The sequence below is a fragment of the Engystomops pustulosus genome, chromosome 7, assembly GCF_040894005.1.
Source record: "Engystomops pustulosus chromosome 7, aEngPut4.maternal, whole genome shotgun sequence".
Lineage (NCBI taxonomy): Eukaryota > Metazoa > Chordata > Amphibia > Anura > Leptodactylidae > Engystomops > Engystomops pustulosus.
In genome coordinates, this window is record NC_092417.1 from 64,456,065 (window position 1) to 64,476,940 (window position 20,876).

At 44.9% G+C, this 20,876-nt stretch overlaps 1 long non-coding RNA gene across 1 annotated transcript in view; it reads left to right on the top strand.

Annotated features, from left to right (window-relative positions):
• Positions 1-1,728: 1,728 nt before the first annotated feature.
• Positions 1,729-20,876, top strand: part of LOC140068799 (uncharacterized) — an 81,872-nt gene continuing 62,724 nt past the window's right edge. Inside the window, exon 1 of the long non-coding RNA XR_011848566.1 lies at positions 1,729-1,968. This is a non-coding gene — a long non-coding RNA (uncharacterized lncRNA). The remainder of the gene's footprint in view (positions 1,969-20,876) is intronic.

A 20,876-nucleotide genomic window follows, 5' to 3' on the forward strand; every position in this document is an offset into this window, starting at 1 on the left:
CGCAAAAACAACAGAAAAAACAAGTGATAAATGTGGCCCTATGGACACAGTGGGGTAATTTATCATCAGGTTTTTTGTCTATGTTTGTCGTTTTTGTGCATTTGTGGTACGAATGCACATAGGACTTTGCTAAGTCACTTTGACATAGATCCTGCTTGCGCCAAATTCATTATTTGCATTGACTAGTTTTCACAATAGGACTGAATTCATAATATGTGACTTTCCGTTTAGGCGCAGATTTACGCCACTTAAGGACACAGCCTAAAATGGCCTTCAGAACACGAGCTTATTTTTCAGACCTGACATTTATCATTTTGTTTGGTAATAACTTCAGAACACATTAACTTATCTATGTTATTTTGAGATTGTTTTTTCATGACACATTGGGCCATATTTACTTATTTTTCATTACTTCATATTTACTTATTAATTTAAAATGTAAACATTCTTACATTTTACTAGGATGTTAGCAGACTTACAATAGCAATTTTTAGGAAAATTTTGAAAACCGTGTTTATGGACTATAACAATTAAGAAAGGGCTTTTAAAAAGACTTTGCAATAAGAAACCATCATAAATCACTCCATTCTCAGAAATGGGCCCCCATCCAGCTTTTCAAAACCACTTTTAGAAGGTTTGTTTACCCTTTCAGTGTTTCACAGGAATTAAAGCAATATAGAAGTAATATTTTGAATTTTTTTTTTCACTAATATGTTAATTTAGGCCTAAAATAAACAAATTTACAATGGGTTGTAGGAAAACACACCCCCTAATGTATTGCACAATTCCTCCACATGTGGGTGTAAACTGCTTTTAGGGCATATAGCAGGGCACAGAACAGAGTGAGCACCATTTGGCTATGAGTGGGTAGATTTTCCTGAAACTGTTTTATGCCACCATCATTCATTTACAAAGACTCTGGGGAATGGGAATAGTTAAAAACCCCAACAAGTGACCCCATTTTGGAAACTAAACCCTTCTAGGCTTCCAGGATAAAGCAATAGTGACTTATAGGTCCTATTCCACACTTATAGTAGATTTGAGCAAACAGAATAATTTAACACCACCATAAGTGAACCTTATTGAAAACAACACCCAGAAAGCTGAAATTATTCATCTAGGGCAGTGATGGCAAACCTATGGCACGGGTGCCAGAAGTGGCACTCGGAGCCATTTCTGTGGGCACTCAGACCATTGCTCCATAACAGAGTTCAACAAAATGACCAAATCCACCAAACCTTCCTGCAGTCCCAGGCAACTTAAGAGATTTGCTCTCAATGCTATTTTAAAGTCACACTTCATTGTCTGTTTTGAAATGCGGGAAAAGTGAGAAGGTGTGGACAGGGCTCCATAATCTTTGGAGGTCCTCCTGCTGGACCCACTGTTTTTCCTGTACAGAGTGACCCTGGAGAGAAGCTATAATGAGAGTCTGAATTTGCCCTCCTTCTTTCAACTGTATTGGTAACCTCAGGGGGCCGATATGATTGAAAGATGTGGAAGAACAGGTAGCAATAAGTTACTTCTTAAAAGCCATGTTGGCACTTCATGGTTATACGTGGATCTAGCTTGTAGTTTGGGCACTCGGTCTCCAAAAGGTTCGACATCACTGATCTAGGGGTATAATGAAAGTTTTTGGGGCTAGTAAAATCAAATCCAGGCAAAATCTATTTGCACATGTTGTGAAGAACACTTGTTCCTTCTGTAATCATCTAGGGCAGCGGTGGCGAACCTATGGCACGCGTGCCAGAGAGGGCACGCAGAGCCCTCTCTGCAGGCACGCGTACCATCTCCCCGGTCTCATCAAAGTCGGAGCTCCGGCAGCCTGAAGCTGATCGGCTCTGCTCTCACTAGTGATGCCTTAGTGAGACAAGAGCAGCCGATCAGTGTCAGTGCCCGCCCCTCCTCCTCTTCAGCCCGAGAAACAGTGGGAAGAGAACGGAGCTGACAGCAGCAGAGCAGTGATAAAAGGTCAGGAGCTGCTGGGGCTGCTCACACACATGTGCACACTTACAGAGTTCCTGGCAGGTGACACTAAACCAACTATACATACTTGTGGTTTAGTGTCCCAAATCCCCCTGTATGACAGCTGTCTGTGTCCACATTGCCTGTACCTGAAGTGCTCATCACCTGCACAAGGCGGCCAGTGAAGCCAGGACAACCCCACAGTAAGCACCCTGTGCACAATGTAACCGGGTGCTATGCTGCATCACTGGCCGGGTCGTGCAGGTGATGAGGGCTGTGGGCAGAGGCAAGTGTATATGTGGCCACGGACAGCTGTCATATGGGTGATCCCAAATCCACCTGTGCCTCCACCCCACAACAACCACTTTGCCCTTCAAACCACCACTTTTTTGCCATTATGCAACATGTAATAAAATGTTATGAAAAGTGGTCAAATGGTTGTACAGTCCTCAAAATGGTAGCACTGAAAGCGCATCTCATACCACAAAAAATCACACCACACACAGCTCCGTACACCAAAGTATGAAAGAGCGCCCAAAAAATTCGCACCAGAAGATGGCAAAATGACTTTTTTTTTTTTTAGTACATGAGGTTTTAATTTTTGTAAATGTATACAAACATTATTAAACCTATATAAATATATTATCCTTGTGATCGTACTGACCTACAGAAAAAAGTAGACATGTCGTTTGGGGCGTAAAATCCAAACCCACAAGAATATGTTCCAAAGGCATTTTTTTAACCAATTTTACTGCATTTGGAATTTTTTACCACTTCCCAGTACAGGGAATTGGATACTAAATACCATCACTATGAAGTGCAATTTTTTACGCAGAGCTCTTTCACGGTGGGGAGTAAAAAATGGAAACGCAAAAACAAAAAGGGGGTAAAGATGGCAATATTTGGTCCACGAGCAAGCTAACTTATCACAGTCCCCCAGTCCCTGCATCTACTCAGGACTACTGTCACTGTATGGGGGTAATGATAATCAGTATATGGCGGTAATATTCCTCACTGAATGGCAGTAACATGATATTCATCGCTATATTTGTATAGCATAGTATAGCAATATTATTGGAAACATTGGCCTTTCTATAGTCTTTATTACCAGAATGATGCTATTCATGTGGTTGTAAAGGTGGCAGCATCATATGGCAGTATTATTTGTCTTATTGTTAGGTGGTATTGTGGTACCATTGGGCTAAATTTCTGTGTTGGCACCTCGTGATAGAAACGTTGGCTTTGGTTTGCAGTTTGGGCACTCGGTCTCTCAAAGGTTTGCCATCACTGATCTAGGGTTATAATAACATGAAATGTGGTTTTAGATTTTAGGTATAATATCAATTTGTAAATGGCCAACATTGCAATGAAATTTTGGGCATGTTTGTTCAGGATCATGTAAAAATAACAAAAATGACAAAATAACAATAAAATTAATGTTCCAGGGAAGTATGGTAAACACAGAAAAAGTCTTTGATGCACAACCCTGGCTTATCTGGGCAAGTGTCTCATTGATAACCCGTATCCTTGCGTGTTCCCTAATTGTAGCACACACAGCATTTTTTATTTATTTATTTTTTTTAAACATTTTTATTGAATTTTCATACCATAACAAAAGTATTAACATACAAGGTACACGACCCAGTGGGCCACAATTCGTTATCTACAAATGAGCTGCAAACGAAATTCAGCCGGGGTATACAGTTCACAGTTTTCTTGCTAGTTAATGTTGCTCATTTGTTCCAGTCCCAATAGGGTCCCTTTCAGGTCATGGGCAAAGGGGCCAGTGAGACTGCAAGAGCTGTAATCACATGTTCTTCTTTAGCCCAAGGGGCTTATGGGTTACATTGTTGTTAACCTAAACCTTAACTTAATTAGACAGTTAACAGTTTTTAAACACGTAAACAAACAACAAGGTCTAAAGACAATTACATGTTATACCTCATTCTTGATAATATGGACTTTGTATCCACTTGTCCCATTGAAGTTGGAATGTTTTTGTTTTGTTTGTTTGGGTAGCTATAGCCTTTTCATACCCACAAGTCCTATTCACTTGGGTGGTCGCACACGGCATTTTTTGTATGGTCGTCTTTTCTTTTCCGTGGGGGGATCTCAGATGGATAATGTTGTCCCGGTACAATTCTGCTGGCGTGACTAGCATGGGATGTGCTCGCACCCTCTTCACCCTCTGGGAACAGTAATTGCTTTATTACTTGTTCTTGGTATGCCAAGTATGTTACTTGTTGGCAGGTCTTGCGGTAAATGATAAAGAAATTATACAATGCAGTTTGCACTAAATGCACTGCAACCTTTTTGTACCAACTGCGGGACTTGCGAATCGCATTATATGGCTGTAGTATTTGATCGGCTAGATCATCCCCTACCATGTGTTGGCTGCACTCCTGTATGCAGACTGGCTTGAGGACTGTGGCGTTGATTCCTCTAACAGAGACAGGGGTGCTGTAATATGCATGGATAGATGGGAGGACAAACACAGCTCTCTTGTCCTTATATTTTGTCAGCATGATGTTACTCTGACACAAGGACTTGCTTTCACCCCGTCTCAATTTAAGGTCCACCAGATTTTTTGGAAGGCCTCTTTGATTCCTCCTTATTGTTCCGCAGGCCACTGTTCCTTTTTCAAGGAGGCACTGAAAGAGAGGGACACTTGTATAGAAATTATCGCATCAGGGGGAATAAAAGATCCCATACAATTTTACCGCTTGTGGTTAGGACAGGGAGGCACTCAGGTGGACAGATCTGGGAGTCCTTTCCCTCATAGATACAGAATTTGTAGGTGTATCCGCTTTCACTTTCACAGAGCTTGTAAACTTTGATCCCGAATCTAGCTCTTTTGCTTGGCAGATATTGCCGAAATTTAAGCCTACCTCTAAAAAGTACAAGTGACTTGTCAATGGCTATATTTTTGTGGGGTGTAAACTTCCATAAATTTCTCATTAACCCCTTAACGCTCTGCGCCGTAGCTCTACGGCGCAGAGGTATAAGGGAAGTATGAAGAGGGCTCACGGGCTGAGTCCTCTTCATACAGAGGTGGGGGTTTTTGCATTTTGCACAAAACCCCCACCGCTAATAACCGCGGTCGGTGCTTGCACCGATCGCGGCTATTAACCCTCTAAACGCCGCCCGCAAAGTCGCGGGCGGCGTTTAAAAGACGGCGGCGCGCGGGCGCCGCCATCTTTTTTTCGATCGCCACGCCCCCGAACGTCATCGGGGGGCGGCGATCGGTTACCATGGTAGCCTCGGGTCTTCTCTTGACACGAGGCTACATGGTTTATGCAGGTTCGTTACAATGAGCCAGTGGCTCATTGTAATGTAAGACCTGCAAAAACGCCATATATTGCAATACTGTAGTATTGCAGTATATGGTAGGAGCGATCTGATCATCTAGGGTTATTGTACCCTAGATGGTCTAAAAAATAGTGAAAAAAAAAAGAAAAAAAAAAGTTTAAAAAATAAAAAAAATTAATAAAATATTAAAAGTTCAAATCACCCCCCTTTCCCTAGAACGGATATAAAACATAACAAACAGTAAAAATCACAGACATATTAGGTATCGCCGCGTCCCAAAATGCCCGATCTATCAAAATATAAAAACGGTTACGGCCGGCGGTGACCTCCGAGGCGGGAAATGGCGCCCAAATGTCCGAAATGCGACTTTTACACCTTTTTACATAACATAAAAAATGAAATAAAAAATGATCAAAATGTCGCACAGACCTCAAAATGGTAGCAATGAAAACGTCGCCTCATTTCGCAAAAAATGACCCCTCACACATTTCCGTGCGCCAAAGTATGAAAAAGTTATTAGCGTCAGAAGATGGCAAAAAATTTTTTTTCTTTTTTGTACACATTCGTTTAATTTTTGAAAATGTATTAAAACACAATAAAACCGATATAAATTTGGTATCACCGCGATCGCACCGAACCAAAGAATAAAGTAGGCGTGTTATTTGGAGCGAAGAGTGAAAGTCGTAAAAACTGAGCCCACAAGAACGTGACGCACGTGCGTTTTTTTTCAATTTTTCCACATTTGGAATTTTTTTTCAGCTTCGCAGTACACGGCATGTTAAAATAAATAACATTACGGGAAAGTAAAATTTGTTACGCACAAAATAAGCCCTCACACAGGTCTGTACACGGAAAAATGAAAAAGTTATGGATTTTTGAAGTTGGAGAGCGAGAAATGAGCCGGAAAACCCTCCGTCCTTAAGGGGTTAAAATGAGTCACTACTGGCCTAATTTTTTACAATCGGTCTTGGGCATGGTCACCAGCAGCAGGACATTGACTATTATCACTGTAATGCAGAAATTTTAACAGTGCCTTAAAATGTGGTCTTGTCATTACAGCCCTGTACATTGGAGTGTGGTATAAAACATCACTGGACCAGAATGACCGGATGAAAGGCTTTTTAACAAGTCCCATATTAAGAAAGAGTCCCCAGTTTTTTAATTCTGTGGCATTAGTGGGGTGCCAACTCTGGCTTCTAGCATAATAAGATATGGGGTGACCGGCCAGACACTGTTCAGCAGGCAGATTTGTCTGTGTAACCATTAGGTCAGTGGTGGCGAACCTATGGCATGGGTGCCAGAGGTGGCACTCTGAGCCTTCTCTGTGGGCACCCAGGCCATCACCCAGCACAAAGGTCACCATTCAGGACTCCTCCTCCTGCAGTCACAGGGAGCCCAGAACGTGCCATGTTCAGCACTATTTTAAAGTGACTTGAAGTACAGGAGAAGCAAGGAGGAGTGGGCAGAGCTGGATTATCATTGAAGCCCCTTCTCAGGGCCTGTGATTCATCCTGTCAGAGGGACTTTAGAGGGAACCTACAATAATAATCTGCATTGCTCCATCTTTGTACTGTATTGGTGTCTTCAGGACGCCAATACATTCGAATCTGTGACAGAGCTGGGAGCAATAAGTTACTTTAAATTGGCATTTGGCACTTTGTGAAAAATGTGTCGCTTTTGGTTGTAGTTCGGGCACTCAGTCTCTAAAAGGTTCGCCATCACTGCATTAGCATACCTCCCAACCGTCCCGCTTTCGGCGGGACTGTCACGCTTTTTAACCCCAGTCCCGCCGCCCCGGGAGGATAAGGGAATGTCACGCTATTCCCCGCATTGTCCCGGGCCAGGAGACTGAGTCCCGTCTCCTGGTCCCGGGACCAGGGTCCGACTTGCCTGGCTGAGAGTAACCGCGGTTACCGCGGACGCGGTGACCGCGGTAACCGCGAGGGGGGGGGGCGGGGGGTTCGGGTGGGCAGGGCACACCTGCTGGCTGCAGCACACACTACCTCTGGGGATCATCACAGCAGTGAATGTGGTCAAGGACCTTCGATGAGGTCATGACCATGTGATGCCTATGTGGGAGGAGCTACTGAAGACCCCGGTAGAGGTTGCTGCCATGCATGCCGAGGTATGTATGAGAAGTTATACAGAAGCAGTGCAAGGAGGTGAGACAGGTATATAATGTGGGGGTGGGGGGCAGTGTGACAGGTATATAATGTGGGGGTGGGGGGCAGTGTGACAGGTATATAATGTGTGGGGGGGGCAGTGTGACAGGTATATAATGTGTGGGGGGGGCAGTGTGACAGGTATATAATGTGTGGGGGGGGCAGTGTGACAGGTATATAATGTGGGGGTGGGGGGCAGTGTGACAGGTATATAATGTGTGGGGGGGCAGTGTGACAGGTATATAATGTGTGGGGGGGGGCAGTGTGACAGGTATATAATGTGTGGGGGGGGCAGTGTGACAGGTATATAATGTGTGGGGGGGGGCAGTGTGACAGGTATATAATGTGTGGGGGGGCAGTGTGACAGGTATATAATGTGTGGGGGGGGGCAGTGTGACAGGTATATAATGTGTATATATGTGATCTAGTGAAAGGGGGTTGCTTTAAAATTTTTCTTTTTTTTCAATTTTTAAAAAAAAATGTTACCATTATTTTAGACTCTCTAATATAATATACTGGAATACTAGTGTATAGCAATATTACTGCTGATCTCTAATAGCCTCTCATCTGCTATTAGAGATCATTACACATGGCAGGCCTACTAGTCTCAATGGGACTTTAGGCTACCATGACAGCCGATCACCAAGAGGAGGAGTTTGGGAAATCAGGAGGCTGCTGGAGGAGGAGGCTGGGGACAGGAGGAGGAGGAGGCTGGGGACAGGAGGAGGAGGAGGCTGGGGGACAGGAGGAGGCTGGAGCAGGCTGGGGAGCAGAAGGAGGAGGCTGGAGGACAGCAGGAAGATAGAGGATGGAGGGGCTGGGGGACAGGAGGATGCTCGAGGCGGCTGGGGGACAGGAGGAGGCTGGAGGACAGGAGGAGTATGCTGGAGGAGGAGGCTGGAGGACAAGAGGAGTATGCTGGAGGAGGAGGCTGGGGGACAGGAGTATGCTGGAGGAGGAGGCTGGGGGACAGGAGGAGGAGGCTGGGGGACAGGAGGAGGAGGCTGGGAAATCAGGAGCAGGCTGGAGCAGAAGGAGGAGGCTGGAGCAGAAGGAGGAGGCTGGAGGACAGCAGGAAGATAGAGGATGGAGGGGCTGGGGGACAGGAGGAGGATGCTGGAGCAGGCTGGGGAACAGGAGGAGACTGGGGGACACGTGGAGGAGGCTGGAGGACAGGGGGGCTACAGGAGGAGGCTGGAGGACAGGGGGGCTACAGGAGGAGGCTGGAGGGCAGGGGGGCTACAGGAGGAGGCTGGAGGACAGGGGGGCTACAGGAGGAGGCAGGGGGGCTACAGGAGGAGGCTGGAGGACAGGAGGAGGCTGGAGGACAGGAGGAGGCTACAAGAGGAGGCTGGAGGACAGGAGAAGGCTGGAGGACAAGGGGATACAGGAGGAGGCTGGAGGACAAGGGGATACAGGAGGAGGCTGGAGGACAAGGGGATACAGGAGGAGGCTGGAGGACAAGGGGATACAGGAGGAGGCTGGAGGACAAGGGGATACAGGAGGAGGCTGGAGGACAGGGGGATACAGGAGGAGGCTAGAGGACAGGGGGATACAGGAGGAGGCTGGAGGACAGGGGGATACAGGAGGAGGCTGGAGGACAGGGGGATACAGGAGGAGGCTGGAGGACAGGAGGCTACAGGAGGAGGACAGGAGGCTACAGGAGGAGGACAGGGGGCTGGAGGCTACAGGAGGAGACTGGAGGACAGTCTATATGTTTTACATGTTACAGAGTTGCATTAGGGGATATTATATTGGTCCACGGGAAGGGGGGCAAATTAAGGGGCGTTGTAGCATTTGGGGACCATCAAGTTCGATATTATACTATGCTTGAGGGTTGGACAATGGGCGTGGCTTAGAAAAAGGGGGAGGAGCTTTGTGTCCCTCTTTCTCTTCTCCAAAAGTTGGGAGGTATGCATTAGGTCTACAAATTACTCTGCAAAAATAAAAAAAAAATCAAGTTCCTTGTACCCATCTGTATTTATATTTATTCCTGATTTGGAACTGAATGCTGGAATTTGGGGAGAAAACATATTTTCTCCCCAAATTCAGTCACTTGACTGCTCTTCACTCTGTCTGCTGCACCTTTGTGAGGGTTCATCACTATCACTAGAGGAGGACATTAGAAAGTGTTCTTCATCACTTGCAGTGTCTGTATCTGAACACATGTAGGCATAGGCCTCATCCGCAGAATACACCCGTTTAGCCATGCTAGAAACTATATATTTTTTTTAATGTTTTTTTTAGTATTTTTTCAGTATTATTATAAAACAAAAAACAGTAACTGCAACATCAGCGCAGGAAGGGATACAAAACTGAAGATCTGTGTAGGTGTAAGTATATGTAATAATGTAGCCTTAATCAGCAGCACTGACCACTATCCCTAATCAATAACCCTAATTACTAGCCCTAATCACTAGACCTAATCGCTATATATATATTCAGCAGCCCTGATGACTAGCCATGATCACTTATATTCAGTAGCCCTAATCACACATACACACACGCAAAAAAAAAAATTCCACAAAAAAAATGACAGCTCCGGCTGTCACACTGAATAATGATGAGGAACAGGGGTGTGGAGGGGTTGGTGGGTTTTGGGGGGTATTTGGATGTGAGGGGGCACTCTGAATACACTCAGGGGACAGAACTTTGGTTCACGTCTCTGATCCTGTCACTTCCGTCACGAAATATGACAGAATCAGACCCAGCTCTCCCCTCCCTCTTGAACTGGGATTGGTAAGGCTGGATTCGCTGACCAATCATAGTGATCATCGGGCAGGGATGGCTGTGATTGGTCCCTGGTCCGATGTCAGTGACGATCAGCTGTCGGTGATAGCTGTTGTCACAGACTTGTCACCCTGTGTTTACACATGGTGAACCTTTCAATGTATGACGATATAGATTGTCTTTTTGCGCAAGGTACCCGCTGAAAAAGACGATCTATATGGCCTTGCGATGCTAACGTGTTAATAACTGTAAAACTTATTTAGGACAATAATAGTAGAGTTACAGAAACATTAAAGGAAACCTACCATTTAGAATGGTCGGTGTAAGCTGTAAGTACCGGGCACCAGCTCAGGGTGAGCTGGTGCCGGTACTTACTTTCGTTAGTGTTATAAACCACGGTATCACGGTTTTAACACTTTTTAAACTTTAGAGCAGAGGAGGCTTCGGCGCTGCGTGCAAACGATCGTGCGCGCGCCTACATAGGAAATAGCGGAGATGTTGCGCGCACGCACCCTGAGCTGGTGCCCGGTACTAACAGCTTACACCAGTGATGGCTAACCTATGGCACTGGTGCCAGAGGGGGCACTCAGAGCCCTTTCTGTGGGCACTCAGGCCATCACCAGAGATGACTCCAGGCATCTTCCTGCAGTCCCAGACAGCCCAGGACTTGCTGTGCACAGAGGTACTTTAAAGTGACAGTTCTACCTGGGGCTATTTTCTGCTTTATTAGTGTCCCCAGGGTGCTGGTATCAATGAAAACTGTGACAGAGAAGGGAGTATAAATCACAAATTAAATTTCTGTGCTGGCACTTTGCAATAAATAAGTGGGTCTTTGTTGTAGCTTGGGCACTCGGCCTCTAAAAGATTCGCCATCACTGGCTTACACCGACCATTCTAAATGGTAGGTTTCCTTTAATCCCCATGTGCCCTATCTCTGCAATAATGCTGCCATCTAGTGCTCAAATAATGGAATTGACAATAAAATAGCATTTCCAAATCTTCATTAAAGACTATGGACAAAGTGGGGTAATTTGTCCCCGTTTTTTTTTCTATGTCTGTCGTTTTTGTGCATTTGTGGTACAAATACACATAGGACTTTGCTAAGTGACTTTGATATAGACACTGCTTGCACCAAATTCATTATTTGCATTGACTAGTTTTCACAATAGGACTGAATTCATGACATGCCACTTTCTGTTTATGCGCAAGTTTTTGCATAGATTTACGCCAGTCCCTACCCTGGTCTATGTGTTGCGACTTTTTATGTTTTGGGGACAAACTAAAAAGAATGAAGAAAAGGAATAAAGAAAATGAATGAACATTTCTGCATGCTTCCTAGATGGGGAATGAACATGTTTTATATGAAGATTATATTGGAATGAAGATATATCACACATATTAACTTGTTTACAGGATTCCCTGAGCTTCCTAGATGGAGAATAAAAATGTTGTATGTGTAGATAATAGGCTAATGAACATATATTACACATATTTAGATGTGTACAGGATTTCCTTAGCATTCTAGATGGGGAATGAACAGGTTATATATGTAGATTAGTGTGGAATGAACATATGTTACACATATTTAGCTGTGTACAGGATTTCCTGAGCTACCTAGATGGGGAATGAACAGGTTTTATATGTACATTATAGTGGAATGAACATATATAACACATATTTAGCTGTATACAGAATTCCTTGAGCGCCCTAGATGGGGAATAAAAATGTTGTATGTGTAGATTATAGTGAAATTAACATTTTTATTCTGTTATTCTGTGCACAGCTAAATCTGTGTTATATACCTTCACTCCACTATAATCTACATATATAACCTGTGCATTCCCCATCTCGAACACTCAGGGAATCCTGTACACAGCTAAATATGTGTAATATATGTTAATGCCACTATAATCCTCACATATAACCTGTGCATTCCCCTTCTAGAGTGCTCAGGGAATCCTGTACATAGCTCTTTGTGTGTAATATATATAAATTAAAATATTACCCACATATAAAACATGTTCATCCCTCTTCTAGGAAGCATGGGAAACTCATTATAGCTCTTTATTTTTATTAATTAGTTTTAATGTTCATTCTTTTTCTTCATTCTTTTTAGTATGTCCCGATGTTTTTTGCAACTTTTCATGCGGCTGTCACAAACAACCCACATGGCATAAGACACCTCCGGCAGATCTATCAAGGGCTAAAGCAATTTCAACGAATCTGACAGCAACGAAACTCCAAAAACAGACCAACCTCCAAAAAAAGAGAACCTTTATGTCACTCTCCTACACTGCCCTTGGGCACTCACACACTGCCCTGTCCATCGCTATCTACCAAACAACCTTTGCCTCTTTGGAATGGGTTTTGCAAACCATGCACCTTTTTAGACAGCAACAAGCCCACATTTTCTGGGATTGTCTCTGAGAATTATAGAATGTCTTGGCTATTTTGGAAAAGTTGGAAAGCATTTTTGTGGGGGGAGGACATGCAGGTAGCCCACAAGATGAGAGGCCGGAAGAAGTACAGCTAGCATGAAATGGCCATAGCCTCTTGTGGGCTACCTGCATGCCCCCCACCCAGCACCCAGGTCCTAATTGTGAGTCTAATTGGAATTGCCAGTCTCTTTTCCTCTTCTCTACTTTGCCATTACTGAATGCTGGTTTTCAAGATTGGAGCACCCCATACGACAATTTATATTTACTAGTTGAAGCAACCCATTGAAGATATAGAACGTTTGTTTTTTCAAGCAATTAAATATATAGTTAGTGGTAGTGCCACTATTCTCTCTCATGTTCTCCTTTATATATAATATAGACCCGGCTGTGGGAGGTGGGGGGGCGACCTTGCCGCTCTGCTGTCTGAGGTAAACTACAGATAGAAGCCTCCAAGCTTCCCCTTCCCCCACCTACGGTCAAGTATAATTATATACTGTGCAAATATTCAATTGAGACCCCCACAGATCTAAAGGATGGGGTTCGTTTTATTGCAGATTAAAAGAGCAGCTGGTCACACATGCTCCCTGCTGTTTTTCCCATCTCTATGGCAGTGGAGGAGACAGCTGAGCACCATATTTGTGTGTCTCCATCAGTGTCATAGCCTCCTGATAAGTTCTGGGTGATGGAAAAATCGTAAGGATGATGGCCGGCTGTTAAGGGGCAAAGGTCGAGCTCAGATTTTTTATTAATATATAGAAGTATAAGATGTATACACTATAGTAGTGTATACAGGGCCGACGTCAGCAATTGGCATACCCGGCAGGTGCCGGGGCCCACAGCTGCTGGGTGGACCCACATTTCCGTCCCTGGCTGTGCCTGAGTGCTGGCACCGTAAAGCGGCTGTCACGGGTGCTCCCGCGATCCATGTTGCGGATCGCGGGTACACCCGTGCTCCGCTGCCTGCCGGTCCCTGTCTCCCTGCCCTCACCTCTCCTGGCTCCTGTCTGTGCTCCGGCTCCCGGCGTGTAGGCCGCACGCCTCCTTGCCTGCAGTCGCACGCTCTCACCACTAGAGGGCGCACGTGCGGACTTCTCTAGCCTTAAAAGGCCAGCGTCCACCTGATTGGCTCCTGCTAATCCGGCTCGCCCTTATAATCCGGCACCTCCCTTCTCTCCCTGCCGGATCTTCTCCTAGGATCTCCTATGGTTTCCATGCCAGGCTTCCCTAAGCCGTTCCTGTGGAAGAGAAAGCCCATTAGCGTTTCCAGACGCTTTCCTGTGTTTCTTTGTGTCTCCAGTGTTCCCATACGCTCCTGGTGTGTCCTGTCTTCCAGCGTTTCCAGACGCCTCCGTGTCTCCTGTCTCCAGCATTCCCATACGCTTCCTGCTGTGCCTTCCAGGGTTCCAGTCCAGCGGTGTCTGCAGTCCGTGCCAGCGTTACCAGTGTTCCTCTGTGTTGCTGCTGTCATACCAGGCTTGGACTGTTCCCTGCACATCCCTGTACCTTGGCTGCCACAGCGGGCCTCATACCATCTCCTGCGGTGGTCCAGAGGGTCCACTGGTCCACAGACTCCTCCCTCCGGACTCTTCCCATAGAGACTTTTAGTTCCGTTGTCTGTGTGACCCGTTACAGCAAGATCCGGCCATGGACCCCGCCAAGGCCATGGATCCTGTCAAGGACATGGATTGTTCTAATGACTCAGACCAATTGCTGGCAGAGGTCCTCACCCAGCAGTCTCAACTGATTTTTTCTTGGAGAAAGGATCTGAGCGGGGTTACCACCCTGCTCCGACAGCTGCTAGACTCCCGGCTACCGCAGACTCTACTTCCGCAGCTTCCCAGTGCTGCTCCGGCTTTCCAAGGGCCACTCCAGCTTGCCTCCATGCCTCTGCTGCTGTTTGATTGCCAGCAACCTCAACTCCGGCTTCCATGTTGGCCTCGCTTGGCTCCGGTGTTCCAAAGGCCGGCCGCCGTGCTTCCTCAGCTTCCAAGCTCTATTACGGTTTTCCAAGAACCACTCCAGCCGGCCGCCATGCTTCCACCGCTTCCAAGTTCTCCTCCGGCTTTTCCAGAAGCCACTCCAGGGCCTCCGGCCTTCCCAGAGGTCGCTCCAGTGTCTCCACCGGCCTTCCCAGAGGTCGCTCCAGTGTCTCCGCCGGCCTTCCCAGAGGTCACTCCAGTGTCTCCGCCGGCCTTCCCAGAGGTCTCTCCATTGTCTCCACCTGTCTTCCCAGTGACCTCTCCAGATTCTCCGGCTTTCCTAGAAGCCACTCCGGCCTCCGGCTTCCAAGAGCCGCTCCAGCCTCCGCAGCTTCCTAAAGCTGTTCCAGCTTTCCAAGACACGCTCCTGCCTCCGCGCACGGACTTCTCTAGCCTTAAAGGGCCAGCGTCCTCCTGATTGGCTCCTGCTAATCGCCCTTATAATCCGGCACCTCCCTTCTCTCCCTGCCGGATCTCCTCCTAGGATCTCCTATGGTTTCCATGCCAGGCTTCCCTAAGCCGTTCCTGTGGAAGAGAAAGCCCATTAGCGTTTCCAGACGCTTTCCTGTGTTTCTTTGTGTCTCCAGCGTTCCCATACGCTCCTGGTGTGTCCTGTCTTCCAGCGTTTCCAGACGCCTCCGTGTCTCCTGTCTCCAGCATTCCCATACGCTTCCTGCTGTGCCTTCCAGGGTTCCAGTCCAGCGTTGTCTGCAGTCCGTGCCAGCGTTACCAGTGTTCCTCTGTGTTGCTGCTGTCATACCAGGCTTGGACTGTTCCCTGCACATCCCTGTACCTTGGCTGCCACCGCGGGCCTCATACCATCTCCTGCGGTGGTCCAGAGGGTCCACTGGTCCACAGACTCCTCCCTCCGGACTCTTCCCATAGAGACTATATGAAAATATGTTTTCTACAACTCTAGGATAGTATAATAATTACTATTAGAACTACTATATAATAAAAATTATATGAAGTACAAATATTTTTAACAACAAAAACTAAAATTGTTGGAGATGTTGTGCAACCCAATTCTTCTCCCTCTGTCCCAGTCAAATGGTCTATATTATGACTGCTACCTCTGTACTCCCCCCATAGTTATGACTCCGTCCCAACTTCATCCAACAGCTCTAAGGGTACATTCACACGCGGTATGCCCCCCCCCCGTGCGGGCATACCGCGGCCGCTGGAGGTGAGGAGGAGGTGACCCCTCCTCCCTCCATAGGAAATAGCGGCACACGGCCGCACATCCGCCAAAAGATAGAGCTTGCCGATCCCCGCCGTGCCGCTATTGCCGTCTATGGGGACGTACATGCGGCCCCAAATTTGGCGGCCGCATGTACGGCCCCGCAGACAGCAGTGTAAATGAGCCCTAAATCTGCATATCAGGTCATTATTAGCATATATTATTTGACACAGATTTATTTTCTGTCTGGAAAACCCAAGATTCCGCTCCCATTGTCAGATACTTTCTGGTCTTTTTTAACATTAGTGAATTCTGCTAGAAATATAAGGTATGTTATTCAAAATCCAGGTCCTAAAGCCCCACAGTGGATTATGAGAATTTGACTTTTCTGCGAGAAAATCCATATGAAGTGTGCATATACACTTATAATAACCTGACCTCTTCACAATAAGATCTGCACTGTAACTACTGGATGCACACATACCCTTACAGTTAGCTCCTATAATACATTGCACTCTGTAGCAGAGCGTTGTTAGGCCCGTTCCCCACTTGCGAGTGTGATGCGATGAACTCGCATCACACTCGCAACGCAAGCTGCCGGGAACGCACGGCCTGAACGCTGCACCGCGGGAGTGAACTCAGCATGTCAGTTCACTCCCGCGGTGTAGCGTTCAGGCCGTGCGTTCCCGGCAGCTTGCGTTGCGAGTGTGATGCGAGTTCATCGCATCACACTCGCAAGTGGGGAACGGGCCTTAGAAATGTAGCTGTAAGTTATGAATATAGATTGAGTCCTGCCATAGTGATGTTACATTCTGCAAACTAATCTTCATAACTAATGAAGATTCACCAATAAACTGCACTGAGCCTTTTGATCACTGGATGTCAGTAGAGGCTCAGGATTCAGACCACATAGGTCCATTTCCACAATTACCAGTTACAGAAACTAAGAGAAGAGTTTTGCTTGAATTATTTTTACTTTTCTAATGGAAGAAATAGGTTTAAAATGTAATGTATAAAGCTATGTGTATGTATAAATATGTGCGTGTGAGTATGTCGGCTAAAGGAATCTGCACCGTTGCATTTACAATGATGAAATTCTTCACCGCGGTCTGCTGTGTTTCAGGGAAGATAATTGACTATGGGGCACATTTACGAAGTTTTCTGACGGACTTTGCACATTCTCTCTGATGGAAACTGCTTGCACAGGTATTTAAGATGAACCAAAGGTAAATTTGCAGCATTGGCTCTGTAAAGTTTAACCAGCTGCAGTTTCCTGCTTACAGACTGAGACAAAACTAGGAAAGCCTTGGCCTCGTACCAAAATTATGGCTAGGCCCCCTCCAGCCTGAACTTACAAAGAAACTGATATCTACATCACTGCATGTGGGTTTATTGCAGTCGAGACACAATTGCGCAGACCCTTTATAAATACATGTGCAAGCAGTTTGCAATGAAAAGAACTTATAAAGTCAGACTGGTGCCAATAAATGTGGGCCACTAAACTAAAACATGTTAAATAGAAAGGATCATCGGATCAAATACCTTGAAGCTGAGTGTGGACAATGACTTAGTTTTAGTAGTATTTTCAGTTTATGTCCTACATTTTGGTGGACATGGATTTGGGGGTGCAGTATCATCTTGTTTTGAATTTGCTGTTCATGGTGGATTCTCAAGAATAAGATGTTTGTGGACATCAAAATAGGGTATTTTCAACACAGACCATAAATTGATACCACTGTAGATGATATCAAATATGAGTTTGCACATTGGAGTTTCTCTAGATAAAAATAGGGATTCCACAAAGAATCATAGCAGCTTTACAGTGTACAGTAGAGAACATCATTTGGCTCCATTGTGCATTATACAGCATTCCAACTAAACTAGAACTCATGGACTAAAAGTCTATTAATGGAAGGAACTGAGTGGCCAAGCATTAGGTAGAAACTGGAGAATGTCTCTTGTGTTGGTATAAAATGTCATAATATTGAGACCTAGCAATATCCCTCCTCCATATCTTGTATACTTAAAGGGGTATTCCCACTTCAGCAAATTAATGTTATTGTTTGAATATTGAAAAGTTATATAAATTTCCAATATACTTTCTGTATCAATTCCTCACTGTTTTCTAGATCTCTGCTTGCTGTCATTCTATAGAAAGCTTCTATGTTTACTTCCAGTGGACAGAAATCTGACCATGGTCACACAGGTGCACGGCTTGTTATATCACATAGCTCTGATTACTCTCTGTGATACTAACGAGCTGTGCACCTGTGTGACCATGGTCAGATTACTGCCTACTGGAAGTAAACATAGATTTGTATAGAATACAGCAAGCAGAGGAAACTGGAGAGGAATTGATACAGAAAGTATATTGGAAATTTGTATAACTTTTCCTTATTCAAACAATAGCAATTACTTGTTAAAATGCGAACACTCCTTTAAACTAAGTTTTTTATTTTTACTAGATTATTGGAGCCCAACTTCTCTGGACACCCCCCCCCCCCTTAAATTTTCTTAATTGCAGTCATTACCAGGCATAAATACCTCTGTCTATTATCTCCAGTCTTACTATGGTTCCAAGTCCCCTATAGCAAAGGTTTCATTATCGACTTTAGTAATATACACTAATTATGTTGTCTTTTTAATGTGTTTGCATCACCCTGGGCTCCTTGTGCTGCATAATACGCTGGAAGGAGCCTTTTAATGAAATGCTTAACATTTGCTCACACATATGGAAGATTTTGGCTTTGGATTTGTAGACACAAAGTCTGCAGGCATCGACAGTTGCTCCAAAGCCAAATTAAATCTGTGTTCATTGAAGATAAAAATTTCTGGAGTACCCAAGTATCCTGGTTTTCAATAAATGACAGCTATAATTAGCAGTGCGGGGAGGCCTATTGGTTGCTAAATGTACATTGTCCCTGCGGCCACACTGCACCAGCAAGGTAATGCGGGGCCTGACTGTTTGCAGATGCTACATTTCTTTGACTGCAGGAAAAGTGGCTTTCCAGCTGTTCATTATATCACTGTGATTATTATTGGCATTAACATGTATTTGCCAGTCGGCATTGGAATAAGTTATAATTCCACAGATAAACTACCAGGAGGACGTAGCATTTGTTATACTTAACATCTCCTACATAACCAGCTTGCAATATTCTCTGTACTCTGTTAATTGTATTGTCACTGCAGATCTTATAATAGTTGCCATTTACGTAAAGGGAACCTGTCATTAGAAATTGGCCAAATAAACCACCACCAGTATTTTATCAAGCAGCTGAGAAGCTTATAGGTTATGTTTCTTTTTTGGCCTTGTGTGGTTACATCAACCAGAAAATCAACTTTGAGGTGAGGTGTAAATCGGTTTTATGAAGTCGAGGAGATGGAGAGTTTAACAATGAAGTCAAGCTTTCCCTGCCTCAGAATTCCCCATTCACTGTAATTGATGATCCTGTGTCCACAGACATCATTAACCAGATCTCCTTGGGGAGCTTCTGGCCGGCATGGATATGGCGGCAGATGGGAATGGCCAGGTCGTCTGGGACATAAGTACAGACGGAGGAGGTGAGTACATGTCTATTATTTTTTTAAAAAGCCTGCCCCAGCCAGTCCCTCATTTATTTATTAATCTGGGATAACCCTTTTAAACTCCCTCCCTGACGTTGAACACCTATGTTCAAAGTTAATAATAATAATAATTCTTAATGTATATAGCGCACACAGATTACACAGCACTGAAGAGATTGTCAGATCAGTCCCTGTCTCCAATGGGGCTCACAGTCAAATTGATTTTCTTGATGATGCCACCGCATTGGGCCATGAAATAAATATGATCGAGAAGCTGTTCAGCTGGTTGACAACATTCTGGTAATAGTTTAGTAGGCCAATTTCTGATGACAGGTTTCCTTTAAAAGAACAGTAAAGTAAAGGATTAAAGTAAATGAAATATAAAATATGTTATGTCCTAGATTAAGGCCATAGCGAATACACACCTGGTGTTCAATGCTAAAGGGACCCAGTGGAACTGACCACTCCACTGAGGTTATCAGCAACTTAAGTTCACCAGTAAGTTCACCAGTACACCAGTAAGTTCACCAGTAAGTTCACAAGTCCACAAACGTTATGGCCAAAACTCGGGTAATTATTGCATTTTCTCCACTCTAGTGAGGCTGCATGGAGCAACACCATCACCTAGTGATGGAAATGGGTATACACCTATGCAATGCTTTTACATATACTGCTGTGACCTGAAAGAGTTAATATTTTTACAAAATATATCATCTCTATGGTAACTCAGACTGTCATTGTTTGTAACATCAGAGTATGTAACTAATGACCAAAGTGATATAAAGACCTGGTCTGCATTGTTAGCCAGAACCAAGTTTATCTGTGGAGACACTGCTACAGACTGCTGCTACAGACACTATCCAGACATTACTAAATTGCTGATGCAGCAGAGCCAAACAGGCTCCCAAGGCCACAAGCCTGACTAATGGAAGCAGGGTTGTGGAATTAAGCTGTTCACTCAGGCCACCCTAAACGCCGGTGGGGTAACGTTATACATATATGCAACCTTTCATCTTCATCTGGCAGTAGGTCTCCATGAAGAGGTAGCGTTTGGTATGTCTCGTCTGGACTTCGTTGCTTCGGCTGCAACCAGTTTTCTTACAACCATGACTGATCTTAGGTTTAGGTTAAATGAAAAAGCTGACTCATAAATTCAATTAAATAAGAAAAATGTAAAATGAAAAAGTGTTGACTTCAATCTGGAATAGATACAGTCATCTAAGAGTTGGCAACTGAATGAATGCCTCAGCAAAAATGTGTTATGCACACAGGCAACTTATAGACAACAACTTAGATATTTTCAATATCTCTTATGATCCCTTTACTGAGCCTTGATGTTAAAGGGGTTGGTCATGAGTAGAGATGAGCGAGCACTAAAATGCTCGGGTGCTCGTTACTCGAGCCGAACATTTCCAGATGTTCGAGTGCTCGTTTCGAGTAACAAACCCCATTGAAGTCAATGGGAGACTCGAGCATTTTTCAAAGGGACCATGGTTCGGGAATAAAATGTGTTAATTAATTGAAAAAGAATGTCTTCTGATAAGTTAGC